Source organism: Schistocerca gregaria, chromosome 9, assembly GCF_023897955.1.
Source record: "Schistocerca gregaria isolate iqSchGreg1 chromosome 9, iqSchGreg1.2, whole genome shotgun sequence".
Classification (NCBI taxonomy): Eukaryota; Metazoa; Arthropoda; class Insecta; order Orthoptera; family Acrididae; genus Schistocerca; species Schistocerca gregaria.
In genome coordinates this window covers 59,284,500-59,310,559 of record NC_064928.1, presented here as the reverse complement: position 1 = coordinate 59,310,559, position 26,060 = coordinate 59,284,500, and positions in this window count along the sequence as shown.

Sequence of the window (26,060 nt, the reverse complement as noted above, 5' to 3'; positions counted from 1 at the left end):
TGTACGATCAAAGCGTAGATAGTTTAAGACAATATTCCCATGGAGAAAAGACCGCATGGTGCATATTGTGTTCAATACCGATGCAATTTTTGTGTTTCATCAACACTCTGAAGTTTCACAGATTTCAGAATGCCTCCAGATGTGCTTCGGAAACTACTACTAATCTTCCAGTGTACGATCAAAGCGTAGACAGTTTAAGACATTACTCCCATAGAGAAAAGTCCGCATGGTGCTTATTGTGTTCAATGCCAATGCAATTTTTGTGTTTCATCAACATTCTGAATGTCCACAGATTACAGAATGCCTCCAGATGTTCTTCGGAAACTACTACTAGTCTTCCATAGAACGGTCAAATCGTAGACAGTTTAAGACATTACTCCCATGGAGAAAAGTCCGCATGGTGCTTATTGTGTTCAATGCCGATGCTACTTTTGTGTTTCATCAACACTCTGAAGGTCCACAGATTACAGAATGCCTCCAGATGTGCTTCGGAAACTACTACTAGTCTTCCAGTGTACGAACAATGCGTAGACAGTTTAAGACATTACTCCCATGGAGAAAAGTCCGCATGGTGCTTATTGTGTTCAATGCCGATGCAATTTTTGTGTTTCATCAACACTCTGAAGGTCCACAGATTACAGAATGCCTCCAGATGTGCTTCGGAAACTACTACTAGTCTTCCAGTGTACGATCAAAGCGTAGAAAGTTTAAGACATTACTCCCATGGAGAAGAGTCCGCATGGTGCTTATTGTGTTCAAAGTCGATGCAATTTTTGTGTTTCATCAACACTCTGAAGGTCCTCAGATTACAGAATGCATCCTGATGTGCTTCGGAAACTACTACTCGTCTTCCAGTGTACGATCAAAGCGTGGACAGTTTAAGACATTACTCCCATGGAGAAAAGTTCGCATGGTGCTCATTGTGTTCAATGCCGATGCTATTTTTGTGTTTCATCAACACTCTGAAGGTCCACAGATTACAGGATGCTTCCAGATGTGCTTCGGAAACTACTACTAGTCTTCCAGTGAACGATCAAATCCTAGGCAGTTTAAGACACTACACCCATGGAGAAAAGTCCGCGTGGTGATTTTTGTGCTCAATGCCGATGCAATTTTTGTGTTTCATCAACACTCTGAAGGTCCTCAGATTTCAGAATGCATCCTGATGTGCTTCGGAAACTACTACTCGTCTGCCAGTGTCCGATCAAAGCGTTGACACTTTAAGACATTACTCCCTTGGAGAAAAGTCCGCATGGTGCTTATTGTGTTCAATGCCGATGCAATTTCTTGTGTTTCATCAACACTCTGAACATCCACAGATTACAGAATGCTCCCAGATGTGCTTCGGAAACTACTACTAGTCTTCCAGTGAACGTTCAAAGCGTAGACAGTTTAAGACATTACTCCCATGGAGAAAAGTCCGCATGGTGCTTATTGTGTTCAATGCTGATGCAATTTTTGTGTTTCATCAACATTCTGAATGTCCACAGATTATCGAATGCCTCCAGATGTGCTTCGGAAACTACTACCAGTCTTCCATCGAAGGATCAAAGCGTAGACAGTTTAAGACATTACTCCCTTGGAGAAAAGTCCGCATGGTGCATATTGTGTTCAATACCGATGCAATTTTTGTGTTTCATCAACACTCTGAAGGTCCACAGATTTCAGAATGCCTCCAGATGTGCTTCGGAAACTACTACTCGTCTGCCAGTGTCCGATCAAAGCGTTGACACTTTAAGACATTACTCCCTTGGAGAAAAGTCCGCATGGTGCTTATTGTGTTCAATGCCAATGCAATTTTTGTGTTTCATCAACATTCTGAATGTCCACAGATTACAGAATGCCTCCAGATGTTCTTCGGAAACTACTACTAGTCTTCCATAGAACGGTCAAATCGTAGACAGTTTAAGACATTACTCCCATGGAGAAAAGTCCGCATGGTGCTTATTGTGTTCAATGCCGATGCTACTTTTGTGTTTCATCAACACTCTGAAGGTCCACAGATTACAGAATGCCTCCAGATGTGCTTCGGAAACTACTACTAGTCTTCCAGTGTACGAACAATGCGTAGACAGTTTAAGACATTACTCCCATGGAGAAAAGTCCGCATGGTGCTTATTGTGTTCAATGCCGATGCAATTTTTGTGTTTCATCAACACTCTGAAGGTCCACAGATTACAGAATGCCTCCAGATGTGCTTCGGAAACTACTACTAGTCTTCCAGTGTACGATCAAAGCGTAGAAAGTTTAAGACATTACTCCCATGGAGAAGAGTCCGCATGGTGCTTATTGTGTTCAAAGTCGATGCAATTTTTGTGTTTCATCAACACTCTGAAGGTCCTCAGATTACAGAATGCATCCTGATGTGCTTCGGAAACTACTACTCGTCTTCCAGTGTACGATCAAAGCGTAGACAGTTTAAGACATTACTCCCATGGAGAAAAGTTCGCATGGTGCTCATTGTGTTCAATGCCGATGCTATTTTTGTGTTTCATCAACACTCTGAAGGTCCACAGATTACACGATGCTTCCAGATGTGCTTCGGAAACTACTACTAGTCTTCCAGTGAACGATCAAATCCTAGGCAGTTTAAGACACTACACCCATGGAGAAAAGTCTGCGTGGTGATTTTTGTGCTCAATGCCGATGCAATTTTTGTGTTTCATCAACACTCTGAAGGTCCTCAGATTTCAGAATGCATCCTAATGTGCTTCGGAAACTACTACTCGTCTGCCAGTGTCCGATCAAAGCGTTGACACTTTAAGACATTACTCCCTTGGAGAAAAGTCCGCATGGTGCTTATTGTGTTCAATGCCGATGCAATTTCTTGTGTTTCATCAACACTCTGAACATCCACAGATTACAGAATGCTCCCAGATGTGCTTCGGAAACTACTACTAGTCTTCCAGTGAACGTTCAAAGCGTAGACAGTTTAAGACATTACTCCCATGGAGAAAAGTCCGCATGGTGCTTATTGTGTTCAATGCCGATGCAATTTTTGTGTTTCATCAACATTCTGAATGTCCACAGATTATCGAATGCCTCCAGATGTGCTTCGGAAACTACTACCAGTCTTCCATCGAAGGATCAAAGCGTAGACAGTTTAAGACATTACTCCCTTGGAGAAAAGTCCGCATGTTGCATATTGTGTTCAATACCGATGCAATTTTTGTGTTTCATCAACACTCTGAAGGTCCTCAGATTTCAGAATGCATCCTGATGTGCTTCGGAAACTACTACTCGTCTGCCAGTGTCCGATCAAAGCGTTGACACTTTAAGACATTACTCCCTTGGAGAAAAGTCCGCATGGTGCTTATTGTGTTCAATGCCGATGCAATTTTTGTGTTTCATCAACACTCTGAAGGTCCACAGATTACAGAATGCCTCCAGATGTGCTTCGGAAACTACTACTAGTCTTCCAGTGTACGATCAAAGCGTAGAAAGTTTAAGACATTACTCCCATGGAGAAGAGTCCGCATGGTGCTTATTGTGTTCAAAGTCGATGCAATTTTTGTGTTTCATCAACACTCTGAAGGTCCTCAGATTACAGAATGCATCCTGATGTGCTTCGGAAACTACTACTCGTCTTCCAGTGTACGATCAAAGCGTAGACAGTTTAAGACATTACTCCCATGGAGAAAAGTTCGCATGGTGCTCATTGTGTTCAATGCCGATGCTATTTTTGTGTTTCATCAACACTCTGAAGGTCCACAGATTACAGAATGCCTCCAGATGTGCTTCGGAAACTACTACTAGTCTTCCAGTGTACGAACAATGCGTAGACAGTTTAAGACATTACTCCCATGGAGAAAAGTCCGCATGGTGCTTATTGTGTTCAATGCCGATGCAATTTTTGTGTTTCATCAACACTCTGAAGGTCCACAGATTACAGAATGCCTCCAGGTGTGCTTCGGAAACTACTACTAGTCTTCCAGTGTACGATCAAAGCGTAGAAAGTTTAAGACATTACTCCCATGGAGAAGAGTCCGCATGGTGCTTATTGTGTTCAAAGTCGATGCAATTTTTGTGTTTCATCAACACTCTGAAGGTCCTCAGATTACAGAATGCATCCTGATGTGCTTCGGAAACTACTACTAGTCTTCCAGTGAACGATCAAATCCTAGGCAGTTTAAGACACTACACCCATGGAGAAAAGTCCGCGTGGTGATTTTTGTGCTCAAAGCCGATGCAATTTTTGTGTTTCATCAACACTCTGAAGGTCCTCAGATTACAGAATGCATCCTGATGTGCTTCGGAAACTACTACTCGTCTGCCAGTGTCCGATCAAAGCGTTGACACTTTAAGACATTACTCCCTTGGAGAAAAGTCCGCATGGTGCTTATTGTGTTCAATGCCCATGCAATTTCTTGTGTTTCATCAACACTCTGAACATCCACAGATTACAGAATGCTCCCAGATGTGCTTCGGAAACTACTACTAGTCTTCCAGTGAACGTTCAAAGCGTAGACAGTTTAAGACATTACTCCCATGGAGAAAAGTCCGCATGGTGCTTATTGTGTTCAATGCCGATGCAATTTTTGTGTTTCATCAACATTCTGAATGTCCACTGATTATCGAATGCCTCCAGATGTGCTTCGGAAACTACTACCAGTCTTCCATCGAAGGATCAAAGCGTAGACAGTTTAAGACATTACTCCCTTGGAGAAAAGTCCGCATGGTGTTTATTGTGTTCAATGCCGATGCTACTTTTGTGTTTCAGCAACACTCTGAAGGTCCACAGATTACAGAATGCCTCCAGATTTGCTTCGGAAACTACTACTAGTCTTCCAGTGTACGAACAAAGCGTAGACAGTTTAAGACATTACTCCTATGGAGACAAGTCCGCATGGTGCTTATTGTGTTCAATGCCGATGCAATTTTTGTGTTTCATCAACACTCTGAAGGTCCACAGATTACAGAATGCCTCCAGATGTGCTTCGAAAACTACTACTAGTCTTCCAGTTTACGATCAAAGCGTAGAAAGTTTAAGACATTACTCCCATGGAGAAAAGTCCGCATGGAGCTTATTGTGTTCAAATTCGATGCAATTTTTGTGTTTCATCAACACTCTGAAGGTCCTCAGATTACAGAATGCATCCTGATGTGCTTCGGAAACAACTACTCGTCTTCCAGTGTACGATCGAAGCGTAGACAGTTTAAGACATTACTCCCATGGAGAAAAGTTCGCATGGTGCTTATTGTGTTCAATGCTTATGCTATTTTTGTGTTTCATCAACACTCTGAAGGTTCACAGATTACAGGATGCTTCCAGATGTGCTTCGGAAACTACAACTAGTCATCCAGTGTACGATCAAAGCGTAGACAGTTTAAGACATTACTCCCATAGAGAAAATTCCGCATGGTGCTTATTGTGTTCAATGCCGATGCAATTTTTGTGTTTCATCAACACTCTGAAGGTCCTCAGATTACAGAATGCATCGAGATGTGCTTCCGAAACTACTACTAGTCTTCCAGTGTACGATCGAAGCGTAGACAGTTTAAGACAATATTCCCATGGAGAAAAGTCCGCATGGTGCTTATTGTGTTCAATACCGATGCAATTTTTGTGTTTCATCAACACTCTGAAGGTCCACAGATTACAGAATGCCTCCAGATGGGCTTCGGAAACTACTACTAATCTTCCAGTGTACGATCAAAGCGTAGACAGTTTAAGACATTACTCCCATGGAGAAAAGTCCGCATGGTGCTTATTGTGTTCAATGCCAATGCAATTTTTGTGTTTCATCAACATTCTGAATGTCCACAGATTACAGAATGCCTCCAGATGTTCTTCGGAAACTACTACTAGTCTTCCATAGAACGGTCAAAGCGTAGACAGTTTAAGACATTACTCCCATGGAGAAAAGTCCGCATGGTGCTTATTGTGTTCAATGCCGATTCTACTTTTGTGTTTCATCAACACTCTGAAAGTCCACAGATTACAGAATGCCTCCAGATGTGCTTCGGAAACTACTACTAGTCTTCCAGTGTACGAACAAAGCGTAGACAGTTTAGGACATTACTCCCATGAAGAAAAGTCCGCATGGTGCTTATTGTGTTCAATGCCGATTCTACTTTTGTGTTTCATCAACACTCTGAAGGTCCACAGATTACAGAATGCCTCCAGATGTGCTTCGGAAACTACTACTAGTCTTCCAGTGTACGAACAAAGCGTAGACAGTTTCAGACATTACTCCCATGGAGAAAAGTCCGCATGGTGCTTATTGTGTTCAAAGTCGATGCAATTTTTGTGTTTCATCAACACTCTGAAGGTCCTCAGATTACAGAATGCATCCTGATGTGCTTCAAGAGCTACTACTCGTCTTCCAGTGTACGATCAAAGCGTAGACAGTTTAAGACATTACTCCCATGGAGAAAAGTCCGCATGGTGCTTATTGTGTTCAATGCCGATTCTACTTTTGTGTTTCATCAACACTCTGAAGGTCCACAGATTACAGGATGCTTCCAGATGTGCTTCGGAAACTACTACTAGTCATCCAGTGTACGATCAAAGCGTAGACAGCTTAAGACATTACCCCCACAGAGAAAATTCAGCATGGTGCTTATTGTGTTCAATGCCGATGCAATTTTTGTGTTTCGTCAACACTCTGAAGGTCCTCAGATTACAGAATGCATCCTGATGTGCTTCGGAAACTACTACTCGTCTTCCAGTGTACGATCAAAGCGTAGACAGTTTAAGACATTACTCCCATGGAGAAAAGTTCGCATGGTGCTTATTGTGTTCAATGCCGATGCAATTTTTGTGTTTCATCAACACTCTGAAGGTCCTCAGATTACAGAATGAATCCAGATGTGCTTCCGAAACTACTACTAGTCTTCCAGTGTACGATCAATGCGTAGACAGTTTAAGGCAATATTCCCATGGAGAAAAGTCCGCATGGTGCTTATTGTGTTCAACACAGATGCAATTTTTGTGTTTCATCAACACTCTGAAGGTCCACAGATTATTGAATGCCTCCAGATGTGCTTCGGAAACTACTACTAATCTTCCAGTGTAAGATCAAAGCGTAGACAGTTTAAGACATTACTCCCATGGAGAAAAGTCCGCATGGTGCTTATTGTGTTCAATGCCAATGCAATTTTTGTGTTTCATCAACATTCTGAATGTCCATAGATTACAGAATGCCTCCAGATGTGCTTCGGAAACTACTACTAGACTTCAATCGAACGATCAAAGTGTAGACAATTTAAGATATTACTCCCATGGAGAAAAGTCCGCATGAGGGTTATTGTGTTCAATGCCGATGCAATTTTTGTGTTTCATCAACACTCTGAAGGTCCACAGATTACAGAATGCCTCCAGATGTGCTTCGGACACTACTACTAGTCTTCCAGGGAACGATCAAAGTGTAGACAGTTTAAGACATTACTCCCTTGGAGAAAAGTCCGGATGGTGCTTATTGTGTTCAATGCCGATGCAATTTTGTGTTTCATCAACACTCTGAAGGTCCACATATTACTGAATGCATCCAGATGTGCTTCCGAAACTACTACTAGTCTTCCAGTGTATGATCAAAGCGTAAACAGTTTAAGACATTACTCCCATGGTGAAAAGTCCTCATGGTGCTTATTGTGATCAATGCCGATGCAATTTTTGTGTTTCATCAACACTCTGAAGGTCCACAGATTGTAGAATGCATCCTGATGTGCTTCAAGAGCTACTACTCGTCTTCCAGTGTACGATCAAAGCGTAGACAGTTTAAGACATTACTCCCATGGAGAAAAGTCCGCATGGTGCTTATTGTGTTCAATGCCGATTCTACTTTTGTGTTTCATCAACACTCTGAAGGTCCACAGATTACAGAATGCCTCCAGATGTGCTCCGGAAACTGCTACTAGTCTTCCAGTGTACGAACAAAGCGTAGACAGTTTAAGACATTACTCCCATGGAGAAAAGTCCGCATGGTGCTTATTGTGTTCAAAGTCGATGCAATTTTTGTGTTTCATCAACACTCTGAAGGTCCTCAGATTACAGAATGCATCCTGATGTGCTTCAAGAGCTACTACTCGTCTTCCAGTGTACGATCAAAGCGTACACAGTTTAAGACATTACTCCCATGGAGAAAAGTTCGCATGGTGCTTATTGTGTTCAATGCCGATGCAATTTTTGTGTTTCATCAACACTCAGAAGATCCACAGATTACAGGATGCTTCCAGATGTGCTTCGGAAACTACTACTAGTCATCCAGTGTACGATCAAAGCGTAGACAGCTTAAGACATTACCCCCACAGAGAAAATTCCGCATGGTGCTTATTGTGTTCAATGCCGAAGCAATTTTTGTGTTTCATCAACACTCTGAAGGTCCTCAGATTACAGAATGCATCCAGATGTGCTTCCGAAACTACTACTAGTCTTCCAGTGTACGATCAAAGCGTAGACAGTTTAAGACATTATTCTCATGGAGAAAAGTCCGCATGGTGCTTATTGTGTTCAATGCCGATGCAATTTTTGTGCTTAATCAAAACTCTGAAGGTCCACAGATTAAAGAATGCCTCCAGATGTGCATTGGAAACTACTACTAGTCTTTCAGGGAACGATCAAAGCTTAGACAGTTTGAGACATTACTCCCATGGAGGAAAGTCCGCATAGTGCTTATTGTGTTCAAAGTCGATCCAACTTTTGTGTTTCATCAACACTCTGAAGGTTCACAGATTACAGAATGCATCCAGATGTGCTTCGGAAACTACTACTAGTCCTCCAGTGAACAATCAAAGCGTAGACAGTTTAAGACATTATTCTCATGGAGAAAAGTCCGCATGGTGCTTATTGTGTTCAATGCCGATTCAATTTCTGTGTTTCATCAACACTCTGAAGGTCCACAGATTACAGAATGCCTCCAGATGTGCTTCAGAAACTACTACTAGTCTTCCAGTGAACGATCAAAGCGTAGACAGTTTAAGACATTACTCCCATGGAGAAAAGTTCGCATGGTGCTTATTGTGTTCAATGCCGAGCGATTTCTTGTGTTTCATCAACACTCTGAACTTCCACAGATTACAGAATGCTCCCAGATGTGCTTCGGAAACTACTACTAGTCTTCCAGTTTACGATCAAAGCGTAGAAAATTTAAGACATTACTCCCATAGAGAAAATTGCGCATGGTGCTCATTGTGTTCAATGAGGATGCAATTTTTGTGTTCATCAACATTCCGAATGTCCACAGATTACAGAATGCCTCCAGATGTACTTCGGAAACTACTACCAGTCTTCCATCGAACGATCAAAGCGTAGACAGTTTAAGACATTACTCCCTTGGAGAAAAGTCCGCATGGTGCTTATTGTGTTCAATGCCGATGCTACTTTTGTGTTTCATCAACACTCTGAAGGTCCACAGATTACAGAATGCCTCCAGATGTGCTTCGGAAACTACTACTAGTCTTCCTGTGTACGAACAAAGCGTAGACAGTTTAAGACATTACTCCCATGGGGAAAAGTCCGCATGGTGCTTATTGTGTTCAAAGTCGATGCAATTTTTGTGTTTCATCAACACTCTGAAGGTCCTCAGATTACAGAATGCATCCTGATGTGCTTCAAGAGCTACTACTCGTCTTCCAGTGTACGATCAAAGCGTAGACAGTTTAAGACATTACTCCCATGGAGAAAAGTTCGCATGGTGCTTATTGTGTTCAATGCCGATGCAATTTTTGTGTTTCATCAACACTCAGAAGGTCCACAGATTACAGGATGCTTCCAGATGTGCTTCGGAAACTACTACTAGTCATCCAGTGAACAATCAAAACGTAGACAGTTTAAGACATTACTCTCATGGAGAAAAGTCCGCATGGTGCTTATTGTGTTCAATGCCGATTCAATTTCTGTGTTTCATCAACACTCTGAAGGTCCACAGATTACAGAATGCCTCCAGATGTGCTTCAGAAACTACTACTAGTCTTCCAGTGAACGATCAAAGCGTAGACAGTTTAAGACATTACTCCCATGGAGAAAAGTTCGCATGGTGCTTATTGTGTTCAATGCCGATTCAATTTCTGTGTTTCATCAACACTCTGAAGGTCCACAGATTACAGAATGCCTCCAGATGTGCTTCGGAAACTACTACTAGTCTTCCAGTTTACGATCAAAGCGTAGAAAGTATAAGACATTACTCCCATGGAGAAAATTGCGCATGGTGCTCATTGTGTGCAATGAGGATCCAATTTTTGTGTTTCATCAACATTCTGAATGTCCACAGATTACAGAATGCCTCCAGATGTACTTCGGAAACTACTACCAGTCTTCCATCGAACGATCAAAGCGTAGACAGTTTAAGACATTACTCCCTTGGAGAAAAGTCCGCATGGTGCTTATTGTGTTCAATGCCGATGCTACTTTTGTGTTTCATCAACACTCTGAAGGTCCACAGATTACAGAATGCCTCCAGATGTGCTTCGGAAACTACTACTAGTCTTCCAGTGTACGAACAAAGCGTAGACAGTTTAATACATTACTCCCATGGAGAAAAGTCCGCATGGTGCTTATTGTGTTCAAAGTCGATGCAATTTTTGTGTTTCATCAACACTCTGAAGGTCCTCAGATTACAGAATGCATCCTGATGTGCTTCAAGAGCTACTACTCGTCTTCCAGTGTACGATCAAAGCGTAGACAGTTTAAGACATTACTCCCATGGAGAAAAGTTCGCATGGTGCTTATTGTGTTCAATGCCGATGCAATTTTTGAGTTTCATCAACACTCAGAAGGTCCACAGATTACAGGATGCTTCCAGATGTGCTTCGGAAACTACTACTAGTCATCCAGTGTACGATCAAAGCGTAGACAGCTTAAGACATTACCCCCACAGAGAAAAATCCGCATGGTGCTTATTGTGTTCAATGCCGATGCAATTTTTGTGTTTCATCAACACTCTGAAGGTCCTCAGATTACAGAATGCATCCAGATGTGCTTCCGAAACTACTACTAGTCTTCCAGTGTACGATCAAAGCGTAGACAGTTGAAGACATTATTCTCATGGAGAAAAGTCCGCATGGTGCTTATTGTGTTCAATGCCGATGCAATTTTTGTGCTTAATCAAAACTCTGAAGGTCCACAGATTAAAGAATGCCTCCAGATGTGCATTGGAAACTACTACTAGTCTTTCAGGGAACGATCAAAGCTTAGACAGTTTGAGACATTACTCCCATGGAGAAAAGTCCGCATAGTGCTTATTGTGTTCAAAGTCGATCCAACTTTTGTGTTTCATCAACACTCTGAAGGTTCACAGATTACAGAATGCATCCAGATGTGCTTCGGAAACTACTACTAGTCCTCCAGTGAACAATCAAAGCGTAGACAGTTTAAGACATTACTCTCATGGAGAAAAGTCCACATGGTGCTTATTGTGTTCAATGCGCGATTCAATTTCTGTGTTTCATCAACACTGTGAAGGTCCACAGATTACAGAATGCCTCCAGATGTGCTTCGGAAACTACTACTAGTCTTCCAGTGAACGATCAAAGCGTAGACAGTTTAAGACATTACTCCCATGGAGAAAAGTTCGCATGGTGCTTATTGTGTTCAATGCCGGTGCGATTTCTTGTGTTTCATCAACACTCTGAACTTCCGCAGATTACAGAATGCTCCCAGATGTGCTTCGGAAACTACTACTAGTCTTCCAGTTTACGATCAAAGCGTAGAAAGTTTAAGACATTACTCCCATAGAGAAAATTTCGCATGGTGCTCATTGTGTTCAATGAGGATGCAATTTTTGTGTTCATCAACATTCTGAATGTCCACAGATTACAGAATGCCTCCAGATGTACTTCGGAAACTACTACTAGTGTTCCATCGAACGATCAAAGCGTAGACAGTTTAAGACATTACTCCCTTGGAGAAAAGTCCGCATGGTGCTTATTGTGTTCAATGCCGATGCTACTTTTGTGTTTCATCAACACTCTGAAGGTCCACAGATTACAGAATGACTCCAGATGTGCATCGGAAAATACTACTAGTCTTCCAGTGTACGAACAAAGCGTAGAAAGTTTAAGACATTACTCCTATGGAGAAAAGTCCGCATGGCGCTTATTGTGTTCAATGCCGATGCAATTTTTGTGTTTCATCAACACTCTGAAGGTCCACAGATTACAGAATGCCTCCAGATGTGCTTCGGAAACTACTACTAGTCTTCCAGTGTACGATGAAAGCGTAGAAAGTTTAAGACATTACTCCCATGGAGAAAAGTCCGCATGGAGCTTATTGTGTTCAAAGTCGATGCAACTTTTGTGTTTCATCAACACTCTGAAGGTCCTCAGATTGCAGAATGATTCCTGATGTGCTTCGGAAACTACTACTCGTCTTCCAGTGTACGATCAAAGCGTAGACAGTTTAAGACATTACTCCCATGGAGAAAAGTTCGCATGGTGCTTATTGTGTTCAATGCCGATGCTATTTTTGTGTTTCATCAACACTCTGAAGGTCCACAGATTACAAGATGCTTCCAGATGTGCTTCGGAAACTACTACTAGTCATCCAGTGTACGATCAAAGCGTAGACAGCTTAAGACATTACTCCCATAGAGAAAATTCCGCATGGTGCTTATTGTGTTCAATGCCGATGCAATTTTTGTGTTTCATCAACACTCTGAAGGTCCTCAGATTACAGAATGCATCCAGATGTGCTTCCGAAACTACTACTAGTCTTCCAGTGTACGATCATTGCGTAGACAGTTTAAGACAATATTCCCATGGAGAAAAGTCCGGATGGTGCTTATTGTGTTCAATGCCGATGCAATTTTGTGTTTCATCAACACTCTGAAGGTCCACATATTACTGACTGCATCCAGATGTGCTTCCGAAACTACTACTAGTCTTCCAGTGTACGATCAAAGCGTAAACAGTTTAAGACATTACTCCCATGGTGAAAAGTCCTCATGGTGCTTATTGTGTTCAATGCCGATGCAATTTTTGTGTTTCATCAACACTCTGAACGTCCACAGATTATAGAATGCCTCCAGATGTGCTTCGGAAACTACTACTAATCTTCCAGTGTAACATTAAAGCGTAGACAGTTTAAGACATTACTCCCATGGAGAAAAGTCGGCATGGTGCTTATTGTGTTCAATGCCAAAGCAATTTTTGTGTTTCATCAACATTCTGAATGTCCACAGATTACAGAATGCCTCCAGATGTGCTTCGGAAACTACTACTAGTCTTCCATCGAACGATCAAAGCGTAGACAGTTTAAGACATTACTCCCATGGAGAAAAGTCCGCATGGTGCTTATTGTGTTCAATGGCGATGCAATTTTTTTGTTTCATCAACATTCTGAATGTCCACAGATTACAGAATGCCTCCTGATGTGCTTCGGAAACTACTACTAGTCTTCCATCGAACGATCAAAGCGTAGACAGTTTAAGACATTACTCCCATGGAGAAAAGTTCGCATGGTGCTTATTGTGTTCAATGCCGATGCAAATTTTGTGTTTCATCAACACTCTGAAGGTCCACAGACTACAGCATGCTTCCAGATGTGCTTCGGAAACTACTACTAGACTTCCAGTGTACGATCAAAGCGTATACAGTTTAAGAAATTACTCCCATAGAGAAAATTCCGTATGGTGCTTATTGTGTTCAATGCCGATGCAATTTTTGTGTTTCATCAACACTCTGAAGGTCCACATATTACTGAATGCATCCAGATGTGCTTCCGAAACTACTACTAGTCTTCCAGTGTACGATCAAAGGGTAAACAGTTTAAGACATTACTCCCATGGTGAAAAGTCCTCATGGTGCTTATTGTGTTCAATGCCGATGCAATTTTTGTGTTTCATCAACACTCTGAAGGTCCACAGATTATAGAATGCCTCCAGATGTGCTTCGGAAACTACTATTAATCTTCCAGTGTAAGATTAAAGCTTAGACAGTTCAAGACATTACTCCCATGGAGAAAAGTCCGCATGGTGCTTATTGTGTTCAATGCCAATGCAATTTTTGTGTTTCATCAACATTCTGAATGTCCACAGATTACAGAATGCCTCCAGATGTGCTTCGGAAACTACTACTAGTCTTCCATCGGACGATCAAAGCGTAGACAGTTTAAGACATTACCCCCATGGAGAAAAGTCCGCATGGGGGTTATTGTGTTCAATGCCGATGCAATTTTTGTGTTTCATCAACACTCTGAAGGTCCACAGATTACAGAATGCCTCCAGATGTGCTTCGGAAACTACTACTAGTCTTCCAGTGTACGAACAAAGCGTAGATAGTTTAAGACATTACTCCTATGGAGAAAAGTCCGCATGGCGCTTATTGTGTTCAATGCCGATGCAATTTTTGTGTTTCATCAACACTCTGAAGGTCCACAGATTACAGAATACCTCCAGATGTGCTTCGGAAACTACTACTAGTCTTCCAGTGAACGATCAAAGCGTAGACAGTTTAAGACATTACTCCCATGGAGAAAAGTTCGCATGGTGCTTATTGTGTTCAATGCCGATGCGATTTCTTGTGTTTCATCAACACTCTGAACTTCCACAGATTACAGAATGGTCCCAGATGTGCTTCGGAAACTACTACTAGTCTTCCAGTTCACGATCAAAGCGTAGAAAGTTTAAGACATTACTCCCATAGAGAAAATTTCACATGGTGCTCATTGTGTTCAATGAGGATGCAATTTTTGTGTTCATCAACATTCTGAATGTCCACAGATTACAGAATGCCTCCAGATGTACTTCGGAAACTACTACTAGTCTTCCATCGAACGATCAAAGCGTAGACAGTTTAAGACATTACTCCCTTGGAGAAAAGTCCGCATGGTGCTTATTGTGTTCAATGCCGATGCTACTTTTGTGTTTCATCAACACTCTGAAGGTCCTCAGATTACAGAATGATTCCTGATGTGCTTCGGAAACTACTACTCGTCTTCCAGTGTACGATCAAAGCGTAGACAGTTTAAGACATTACTCCCATGGAGAAAAGTTCGCATGGTGCTTATTGTGTTCAATTCCGATGCTATTTTTGTGTTTCATCAACACTCTGAAGGTCCACAGATTACAAGATGCTTCCAGATGTGCTTCGGAAACTACTACTAGTCATCCAGTGTACGATCAAAGCGTAGACAGCTTAAGACATTACTCCCATAGAGAAAATTCCGCATGGTGCTTATTGTGTTCAATGCCGATGCAATTTTTGTGTTTCATCAACACTCTGAAGGTCCTCAGATTACAGAATGCATCCAGATGTGCTTCCGAAACTACTACTAGTCTTCCAGTGAACGATCATTGCGTAGACAGTTTAAGACAATATTCCCATGGAGAAAAGTCCGCATGGTGCTTATTGTGTTCAATACAGATGCAATTTTTGTGTTTCATCAACACTCTGAAGGTCCACAGATTATAGAATGCCTCCAGATGTGCTTCGGAAACTACTACTAATCTTCCAGTGTAAGATCAAAGCGTAGACAGTTTAAGACATTACTCCCATTTAGAAAAGTCCGCATGGTACTTATTGTGTTTAATGCCAATGCAATTTTTGTGTTTCATCAACATTCTGAATGGCCACAGATTACAGAATGCCTCCAGATGTTCTTCGGAAACTACTACTAGTCTTCCATCGAACGATCAAATTGTAGACAGTTTAAGACATTACTCCCATGGAGAAAAGTCCGCATGGGGGTTATTGTGTTCAATGCCGATGCAATTTTTGTGTTTCATCAACATTCTGAAGGTCCACAGATTACAGAATGCCTCCAGATGTGCTTCGGAAACTACTACTAGTCTTCCAGGGAACGATCAAAATGTAGACAGTTTAAGACATTACTCCCTTGGAGAAAAGTCCGGATGGTGCTTATTGTGTTCAATGCCGATGCAATTTTGTGTTTCATCAACACTCTGAAGGTCCACATATTACTGAATGCATCCAGATGTGCTTCCGAAACTACTACTAGTCTTCCAGTGTACGATCAAAGCGTAAACAGTTTAAGACATTACTCCCATGGTGAAAAGTCCTCATGGTGCTTATTGTGTTCAATGCCGATGCAATTTTTGTGTTTCATCAACACTCTGAAGGTCCACAGATTATAGAATGCCTCCAGATGTGCATCGGAAACTACTACTAATCTTCCAGTGTAAGATTAAAGCGTAGACAGTTTAAGACATTACTCCCATGGAGAAAAGTCGGCATGGTGCTTATTGTGTTCAATTCCAATGCAATTTTTGTGTTTCATCAACATTCTGAATGTCCACAGATTACAGAATGCCTCCAGATGTGCTTCGGAAACTACTACTAGTCTTCCATCGAACGATCAAAGCGTAGACAGTTTAAGACATTACTCCCATGGAGAAAAGTCCGCATGGTGCTTATTGTGTTCAATGGCGATGCAATTTTTTTTTTCATCAACATTCTGAATGTCCACAGATTACAGGATGCCTCCTGATGTGCTTCGGAAACTACTACTAGTCTTCCATCGAACGATCAAAGCGTAGACAGTTTAAGACATTACTCCCATGGAGAAAAGTTCGCATGGTGCTTATTGTGTTCAATGCCGATGCAAATTTTGTGTTTCATCAACACTCTGAAGGTCCACAGACTACAGCATGCTTCCAGATGTGCTTCGGAAACTACTACTAGTCTTCCAGTGTACGATCAAAGCGTATACAGTTTAAGAAATTACTCCCATAGAGAAAATTCCGTATGGTGCTTATTGTGTTCAATGCCGATGCAATTTTTGTGTTTCATCAACACTCTGAAGGTCCACATATTACTGAATGCATCCAGATGTGCTTCCGAAACTACTACTAGTCTTCCAGTGTACGATCAAAGGGTAAACAGTTTAAGACATTACTCCCATGGTGAAAAGTCCTCATGGTGCTTATTGTGTTCAATGCCGATGCAATTTTTGTGTTTCATCAACACTCTGAAGGTCCACAGATTATAGAATGCCTCCAGATGTGCTTCGGAAACTACTATTAATCTTCCAGTGTAAGATTAAAGCTTAGACAGTTCAAGACATTACTCCCATGGAGAAAAGTCCGCATGGTGCTTATTGTGTTCAATGCCAATGCAATTTTTGTGTTTCATCAACATTCTGAATGTCCACAGATTACAGAATGCCTCCAGATGTGCTTCGGAAACTACTACTAGTCTTCCATCGGACGATCAAAGCGTAGACAGTTTAAGACATTACCCCCATGGAGAAAAGTCCGCGTGGGGGTTATTGTGTTCAATGCCGATGCAATTTTTGTGTTTCATCAACACTCTGAAGGTCCACAGATTACAGAATGCCTCCAGATGTGCTTCGGAAACTACTACTAGTCTTCCAGGGAACGATCAAAGTGTAGACAGTTTAAGACATTATCCCTTGGAGAAAAGTCCGCATGGTGCTTATTGTGTTCAATGCCGATGCAATTTCTGTGTTTCATCAACACTCTGAAGTTCCACAGATTACAGAATGCCTCCAGATGTGCTTCGAAAACTACTACTAGTCTTCTAGTGTACGATCAAAGCGTAGACAGTTTAAGACATTACTCCCATGGAGAAAAGTCCGTATGGTGCTTATTGTGTTCAATGCAGATGCAATTTTTGTGTTTCATCAACATTCTGAAGTTCCACAGATTACAGAATGCCTCCAGATGTGCTTCGAAAACTACTACTAGTCTTCCAGTGTACGATCAAAGCATAGACAGTTTAAGTCATTACTCCTTTGGAGAAAAGTCCGCGTGGTGCTTATTGTGTTCAATGGCGATGCAATTTTTTTGCTTCATTAACATTCTGAATGTCCACAGATTACAGAATGCCTCCTGTAGTGCTTTGGAAACTACTACTAGTCTTCCATCGAACGATCAAAGCGTAGACAGTTTAAGACATTACTCTCATGGAAAAAAGTTCGCATGGTGCTTATTGTGATCAATGCCGATGCAAATTTTGTGTTTCATCAACACTCTGAAGGTCCACAGACTACAGCATGCTTCCAGATGTGCTTCGGAAACTACTACTAGTCTTCCAGTGTACGATCAAAGCGTATACAGTTTAAGACATTAATCCCATAGAGAAAATTCCGTATGGTGCTTATTGTGTTCAATGCCGATGCAATTTTTGTGTTTCATCAACACTCTGAAGGTCCACATATTACTGAATGCATCCAGATGTGCTTCCGAAACTACTAATAGTCTTCCAGTGTACGATCAAAGCGTAAACAGTTTAAGACATTACTCCCATGGTGAAAAGTCCTCATGGTGCTTATTGTGTTCAATGCCGATGCAATTTTTCTGTTTCATCAACACTCTGAAGGTCCACAGATTACAGAATGTCTCCAGATGTGCTTCGGAAACTACTACTAGTCTTCCAGTGATCGATCAAATCCTGGACAGTTTAAGACACTATTACCATAGAGAAAATTCCGCATGGTGCTTATTGTGTTCAATGCCGCTGCAATTTTTGTGTTTCATCAACACTTTGAAGGTCCACAGATTACAGAATGCATCCAGATGTGCTTCCGAAACTACTACTAGTCTTCCATTGTACGATCAAAGCGTAGACAGTTTAAGACATTACTTCAAAGGAGAAAAGTCAGCATGGTGCTTATTGTGTTCAACGCCGACGCAATTTTTGTGTTTCATCAACACTCTGAAGGTCCACAGATTACAGAATGTCTCCAAATGTGCTTCGGAAACTACTACTAGTCTTCCAGTGAACGATCAAAGCCTAGACAGTTTAAGACATACTCCCAAGGAGCAAAGTCCGCATGGTGCTTATTGTGCTCATTGCCGATGCAATTTTTGTGTTTCATCAACACTCAAATGTCCTCAGATTACAGAATGCATCCTGATGTGCTTCGGAAACTACCACTCGTCTTAAAGTGTACTATCAAAGCGTAGACAGTTTAAGACATTACTCCCATGAAGTAGAGTTCGCATTGTGCTTATGTGTTCAATGCCGATGCAATTTTTGTGTTTCATCAACACTCTGAAGGTCCTCAGATTACAGAATGCATCCAGATGTGCTTCCGAAACTAATACTAGTCTTCCAGTGTACGATCAAAGCGTAGTTAGTTAAAGACATTATTCCCATGTTGAAAGGTCCGCATGGTGCTTATTGTGTTCAATGTCCATGCAATTTTCTTGTTTCATCAACACTCTGAAGGTCCACAGATTACAGAATGCCTCCAGATGTGTTTCTTAAACTACTACTAGTCTTCCATCGAACGATCAAAGCGTAGACAGTTTAAGACATTACTCTAATGGAGAAAAGTCCGCATGGTGCTTATTGTGTTCAATGCCGATGCAATTTTTGTGTTTCATCAACACTCTGAAGGTCCACAGATTACAGAATGCCTCCAGATGTGCTTCGGAAACAACTACTAGTCTTCCAGTGTACGATCAACGCATAGACAGTTTAAGACATTACTCCCATGGAGAAAAGTCCGCATGGTGTTTATTGTGTTCAATGCTGATGGAATTTTTGTGTTTCATCAACATTCTGAATGTCCACAGATTACAGAATGCCTCCAGATGTGCTTCGGAAACTACTACTAGTCTTCCATCGAACGATCAAAGCGTAGACAGGTTAAGACATTACTCCCATTGAGAAAAGTCCGCATGGTGCATATTGTGTTCAAAGTCGATGCAATTTTCGTGTTTCATCATCACTCTGAAGGTCCACAGATTACAGAATGCCTCCAGATGTGCTTCGGAAACTACTACTAGTCTTCCAGTGTACGATCAAAGCGTAGACAGTTTAAGACATTACTCACATGGAGAAAAGTCCGCATGGTGCTTATTTTGTTCAATGCCGATGCAATTTTTGTGTTTCATCAACACTCAGAAAGTCCACAGATTACAGAATGCCTCCAGATGTGCTTCGGAAACTACTACTAGTCTTCCAGTGTACGATCAAAGCGTAGACAGTTTAAGACATTACTCCCTGGAGAAAAGTCCGCATGGTGCTTATTGTGTTCAACGCCGATGCAATTTATGTGCTTAATCAAAACTCTGAAGGTCCACAGATTACAGAATGCCTCCAGATGTGCATTGGAAGCTACTACTAGTCTTCCAGGGAACGATCAAAGCGTAAACAGTTTGAGACATTACTCCCATGGAGTAGAGTTCGCATTGTGCTTATTGTGTTCAATGCCGATGCAATTTTTGTGTTTCATCAACACACTGAAGGTCCTCAGATTACAGAATGCATCCAGATGTGCTTCCGAAACTACTACTAGTCATCCAGGGAACGATCAAAGCGTAGACAGTTTGAGACATTACTCCCATGGAGAAAAGTCTGCATGGTGCTTATTGTGTTCAAAGTCGATGCAATTTTCTTGTTTCATCATCACTCTGAAGGTCCACAGATTACAGAATGCCTCCAGATGTGCTTCGGAAACTACTACTAGTCTTCCAGGGAACGATCAAAGCGTAGACAGTTTAAGACATTACTCTAATGGAGAAACGTCCGCATGGTGCTTAGTGTGTTCAATGCCGATGCAATGTTTGTGATTCATCGACACTCTGAAGGTCCACAGATTACAGTATTCATTAAGATGTGCTTCGGAAACTACTACTAGTCTTCCAGTGTACGATCAAAGCATAGACAGTTTAAGACATTACTCCCTTGGAGAAAAGTCAGCATGGTGCTTATTGTGTTCAATGCCGATGCAATTTTTGTGTTTCATCAACACTCTGAAGGTCCACAGATTACAGAATGTCTCCAGATGTGCCTCGGAAACTACTACTAGTCTTCCAGGGAACGATCAAATCGTAGACAGTTTAAGACATTACTCCCATGGAGAAAAGTCCGCATGGTGCTTATTGTGTTCAATGCCGATGCAATTTTTGTGTCTCATCACACTCTGAAGGTCCACAGATCGCAGAATGCATCCAGATGTGCTTCGGAAACTACTACTAGTCTTCCAGTGTACGATCAAAGCGTAGACAGTTTAAGACATTACTCCCTTGGAGAAAAGTCCGCATGGTACTTATTGTGTTCAGTGCTGATTCAATTTCTGTGTTTCATCAACACTCTGAAGGTCTACAGATTACAGAATGCCTCCAGATGTGCTTCGGAAACTACTACTAGTCTTCCAGTGTACGATCAAAGCGTAGACAGTTTAAGACATTACTCCCATGGAGAAAAATTCGCATGGTGCCTATTGTATTCAATGCCGATGCAATTTTTGTGTTCCATCAACACTCTGAAGGTACACAGATTGCAGAATGTCTCCAGATGTGCTTCGGAAACTACTACTAGTCTTCCAGGGAACGATCAAAGCGTAGACAGTTTAAAACATTACTCCCATGGAGAAAAGTCAGCATGGTGCTTATTGTGATCAATGCCGATGCAATTTTTGTGTTTCATCAACACTCTGAAGGTCCACAGATTTCAGAACGCATACAGATGTGCTTCGGAAACTACTACTAGTCTTCCAGGGAACGATTAAAGCGTAGACAGTTTAAGACATTACTCCCTTTAGAAAAGTCCGCATGGTGCTTATTGTGTTCAATGCCGATGCAATTTCTGTGTTTCATCAACACTCTGAAGGTCCACAAATTACAGAATGCATCCAGATGTGCTTCGTAAACTACTACTAGTCTTCCAGTGTACGATCAAAGCGTAGACAGTTTAAGACATTACTCCCATGGAGAAAAATCCGCATGATGCCTATTGTATTCAATGCCGATGCAATTTTTGTGTCTCATCGACACTCTGAAGGTCCACAGATTACAGAATGCATCCAGATGTGCTTCGGAAACTACTACTAGTCTTCCAGTGTACGATCAAAGCGTAGACAGTTTAAGACATTACTCCCTTGGAGAAAAGTCCGCATGGTACTTATTGTGTTCAGTGCCGATTCAATTTCTGTGTTTCATCAACACTCTGAAGGTCTACAGATTACAGAATGCCTCCAGATTTGCTTCGGAAACTACTACTAGTCTTCCAGTGTACGATCAAAAGCGTAGACAGTTTAAGACATTACTCCCATGGAGAAAAGTCCGCATGGTGCTTATTGTGTTCAATGCCGATGCAACTTTTGTGTTTCATCAACACTCTGAAGGTCCACAAATTACAGAATGCCTCCAGATGTGCTTCGGAAACTACTACCAGTCTTCCAGTGTACGATCAAAGCGTAGACAGTTTAAGACGTTACTCCCATGGAGAAAAGTCCGCATGGTGCTTATTGTGTTCAATGCCGATGCAATTTTTGTGTTTCATCAACATTCTGAATGTCCACAGATTACAGAATGCCTCCAGATGTGCTTCGGAAACTACTACTAGTCATCCGTCGAACGATCAAAGCGTAGACAGTTTAAGACATTACTCCCATAGAGAAAATTCCGCACGGTGCTTATTGTGGTTAATCCCGATGCAATTTTTGTGTTTCATCAACACTCAGAAGGTCCACAGATTACAGAATGCATCCAGATGTGCTTCCGATACTACTACTAGTCTTCCAGTGTACGATCAAAGTGTAGACAGTTTAAGACATTACACCCATGGGGAAAAGTCCGCATGGTGCTTATTGTGTTCAATGCCGATGCAACTTTGTGTTTCATCAACACTCTGAAGGTCCACAGATTACAGAATGTCTCCAGATGTGCTTCGGAAACTACTACTAGTCTTCCAGGGAACGATCAAATCGTAGACAGTTTAAGACATTACTCCCATGGAGAAAAGTCTGCATGGTGCTTATTGTGTTCAATGCCGATGCAATTTTTGTGTCTCATCGACACTCTGAAGGTCCACAGATTACAGAATGCCTCCAGATGTGCTTCGGAAACTACTACTAGTCTTCCAGTGTACGATCAAAGCGTAGACAGTTTAAGACATTACTCCCTTGGAGAAAAGTCCGCATGGTACTTATTGTGTTCAGTGCCGAATCAATTTCTGTGTTTCATCAACACTCTGAAGGTCTACAGATTACAGAATGCCTCCAGATTTGCTTCGGAAACTACTACTAGTCTTCCAGTGTACGATCAAAAGCGTAGACAGTTTAAGACATTACTCCCATGGAGAAAAATTCGCATGGTGCCTATTGTATTCAATGCCGATGCAATTTTTGTGTTTCATCAACACTCTGAAGGTCCACAGATTTCAGAACGCCTACAGATGTGCTTCGGAAACTACTACTAGTCTTCCAGGGAACGATTAAAGCATAGACAGTTAAAGACATTACTCCCTTTAGAAAAGTCCGCATGCTGTTTATTGTGTTCAATGCCGATGGAATTTTTGTGATTCATCAACACTCTGAAGGTCCACAGATTACAGAATGGTACCAGATGTGCTTTGGAAACTACTACTATTCTTCCAGTGTACGATCAAAGCGTAGACAGTTTAAGACATTACTCCCATGGAGAAAAATCCGCATGGTGCTTATTGTGTTCAATGCCGATGCAATTTTTGTGATTCATCAACACCCTGAAGGTCCACAGATTACAGAATGCATCCATATGTGCTTCGGAAACTACTACTAGTCTTCCAGGGAACGATCAAAGCGTAGACAGTTTAAGACATTACTCCCATGGAGAAAAGTCCGCATGGTGCTTATTGTGTTCAATTCCGATGTAATTTTTGTGTGTCATCAACACTCTGAAGGTCTACAGATTACAGAATGCCTCAAGATGTGCTTCGGAAACTACTACTAGCCTTCCAGTGTACACACAAAGCGTAGACAGTTTAAGACATTACTCCCATGGAGAAAAGTCCGCATGGTGCCCATTGTATTCAATGCCGATGCAATTTTTGTCATTCATCAACACTCTGAATGCCCACAGATTTCAGAACGCCTAAAGAAGTGCTTCGGAAACTGCTACTAGTCTTCCAAGTAACGATCAAAACGTAAAAGGTTTAAGACACTACTCCCTTTAGAAAAGTCCGCATGGTGCTTAATGTGTTCAATGCCGATGCAATTTTTGTGTTTCATCAACACTCTGAAGGTGAACAGATTGCAGAATGTCTCCAGATGTGCTTCGGAAACTACTACTAGTCTTCCAGGGAACGATTAAAGCGTAGACAGTTTAAGTCATTACTCCCTTTAGAAAAGTCCGCATGGTGCTTATTGTGTTCAATGCCGATGCAATGTCTGTGTTTCATCAACACTCTGAAGGTCCACAGATTACAGAATGCATCCATATGTGATTCGGAAACTACTACTAGTTTTCTAGGGAACGATCAAAGCGTAGACAGTTTAAGACATTACTCCCATGGAGAAAATTCCGCATGGTGCTTATTGTGTTCAATGCCGATGCAATTTTTGCGTTTCATCAACACTCTGAAGGTCCACAGATTACAGAATGCATCCAGATGTGCTTCGGAAACTACTACTAGTCTTCCGGTGTACGATCAAAGCGTAGACAGTTTAAGACATTATTCCCATGGAGAAAAGTTCGCTTGGTGTTTATTGTGTTCAATGCCGATGCAATTTTTGTGTTTCATCAACACTCTGAAGGTACACAGATTACAGAATGCATCCACATGTGCTTCGGAAACTACTACTAGTCTTCCAGTGTACGATCAAAGCGTAGACAGTTTAAGATATTACTCCCATTGAGAAAAGTCCGCATGGTGCGTATTGTGTTCAATGCCGATTCAATTTTTGTGTTTCATCAACACTCTGAAGGTCTACAGATTACAAAATGCCTCCAGATGTGCTTCGGAAACTACTACTAGTCTTCCAGTGTATAATCAAAGCGTAGACAGTTTAAGACATTACTCCCATGAAGATAAATCCGCATGGTGCCTATTGTATCCAATGCCGTTGCAATTTTTGGGTTTCATCAACACTCAGAAGGTCCACAGATTACAGAATGCATCCAGATGTGCTTCGGAAACTACTACTATTTTTCCAGTGTACGATCAAAGCGTAGACTTTTAAGACATTACTCCCATGGAAAAAATTCGCATGGTGCTTATTGGGTTCAATGCCGATGCAATTTTTGTGTTTCATCAACACTCTGAAGGTCTACAGTTTACAGAATGCCTCCAGATGTGCTTCGGAAACTACTACTAGTCTTCCAGTGTACGATAAAAGCGTAGACAGTTTAAGACATTACTCCCATGGAGAAAAGTTCGCATGGTGCTTATTGTGTTCAATGCCGATGCAATTTTTGTGTCTCATCAACACTCTGATAGTCAACAGATTACAGAATGCTTCCAGATGTGCTTCGGAAACTACTACTATTCTTCCAGTGTACGATCAAATCGTAGACAGTTTAAGACATTACTCCCATGGAGAAAAATGCACATGGTGCTTTTTGTGTTCAATGCCGATGCAATTTTTGTGTTTCATCAACACTCTGAAGGTCCACAGATTACATATGCATCCATATGTGCTTCCGAAACTACTACTAGTCTTCCATCGAACGATCAAAGCGTGGACAGTTTAAGACATTACTCCCATGGAGAAAAATCCGCATGGTGCTTATTATGTTCAATGCCGATGCAATTTTTGTGTTTCATCAACACTCTGAAGGTCCACATATTACAGATTGCATCCTGATGTGCTTCCGAAACTACTACAAGTCTTCCAGTGTACGATCAAAGCGTAGACAGTTTAAGACATTACTCCCATGGAGAAAAGTACGCATAGTGCTTATTGTGTTTAATGCCGATGCAATTTTTGTGTTTCATCAACACTCTGAAGGTCTACAGATTACAGAATGCCTCCAGATATGCTTCGGAAACTACTACTAGTCTTCCAGTGTACGATCAAAGCGTAGACAGTTTAAGACATTACTCCCATGGAGAAAAATCCGCATGGTGCCTATTGTATTCAATGCCGATGCAATTTTTGTGTTTCATCAACACTCTGAAGGTCCACAGATTACAGAATGTCTCCAGATGTGCTTCGGAAACTAGTACAAGTCTTCCAGGGAACGATCAAAGCGTAGACAGTTTAAGACATTACTCCAATGGAAAAAGTCCGCATGGTGCTTATTGTGTTCAATGCCGATGCAATTTTTGTGTTTCATCAACACTCTGAAGGTCCACAGATTACAGAATGTCTCCAGATGTGCTTCGGAAACTACTACTAGTCTTCCAGAGAACGATTAAAGCGTAGACAGTTTAAGACATTACTCCCTTTAGAAAAGTCCGCATGGTGCTTATTGTGTTCAATGCCGATG